Raw genomic sequence first — 1,420 nt, forward strand, 5'->3', positions numbered from 1 at the left:
ATGAAGAAATGCCATGGTGGAATGCTATCACTGGAATTTGAAGGAACTGACTATCTTTTTATGGTCGGAGGGATAGGTACTACACCAGCTGTCAAACATCCTCAGTTTCAGTATGATCAGCTTGAGGATGGACGTGTTCTTACTAATGAACAGTTACTTTATAATCTATCTAATGGTGAGTATCTTTTTATCAATTGTGTGAATATGTCTTGAGATGTGACAGTTGATGACATCATTAATTATTTATATTTATTGTATTTTTAGGACAATTCACTGTTCCATCTGTCAGTGGACAGTGTTGTCCAACAACTATTGGTTTTACAATCAACAAAATAAATCAAAATAAAGGAATAATGTTAGGAGGAGTAGTAACTAATGATGATGGTCTTACTACAGTTATTAATAATGTGTACATATTTAATGTGACACATAATACAATAGTAAGTTATTATTATTATGACAGTCATGAGATTATTAAATCCCATAAAACTGATTCTATAATGACGATTAGCAAAGTTTTCAAAGAGGCTATTCTTTCATAATAGTACAATAAATTGATCTACATGTAAATCACTTGTTTTACCTTATAAGGTATCATGTTTATGTTTCATGTATTTAGCATTGGGAGAGTATTAAAAAAGGATCAATATCTGGTGAGGGACTCTGGCCTAAGGAGAGATGTGATCATGCTAGTGCTATTATCAATGGTGACTCTACCTCACCTGCACTAGTAGTGATTGGTGGAACGGATAAGTACAATCAACTAATGACTGAATGTTTATTATTTGATAATATCACTACTGGCCAGTTCAGTTGTAAGCAGGTATGTGTACATGTACATGTGTATGTTGTTTATGTATAATTCAATATTAATTAGCAATAAATGTACATACATGTATTTACATTATAATACCATACTGGCCCCAATTAGCAATTGTTGCACCTCTACACAGCTTCCACAATAAAAACTTTCTATTGAGTGCACCTCCTGGTCAAGATAATATACCGTATATTGGGTATATTTCAATGCATGAAAAGTGGTGTAAATATAAAGTTCAATGATGGAAAATTTCAGAAGCCCTTTATATTCCGAAAATATTTTACTTGCTATTAATGTATTTCCATGAACCAACTGGCCTGGTAAGTAAATAGAAGCATTTGCTGACTTCTCCACTTCTGAATCAACCTTAGCAACACTTCTGACTGGCAAAGAAGGTTCTTTATGGCCTTCGAGTTAGAAGCCATGGATAGTTATGAAGCCACGTGTTCATAATAATTGCACAATACCACATATCTTCTATTTCTTTTTATCCACATATTTTAAAATTTCATAATATTTATTTTCGCAATGAATGGGGCATATTCATTACTCTGATTTGAATAATTAGAAATTACGATCAATGGGGCAGAAGCAGATTAT

The sequence above is a fragment of the Amphimedon queenslandica genome, unplaced genomic scaffold, assembly GCF_000090795.2.
Source record: "Amphimedon queenslandica unplaced genomic scaffold, v1.1 AMPQUscaffold_13479, whole genome shotgun sequence".
In the NCBI taxonomy this organism is placed as follows: domain Eukaryota; kingdom Metazoa; phylum Porifera; class Demospongiae; order Haplosclerida; family Niphatidae; genus Amphimedon; species Amphimedon queenslandica.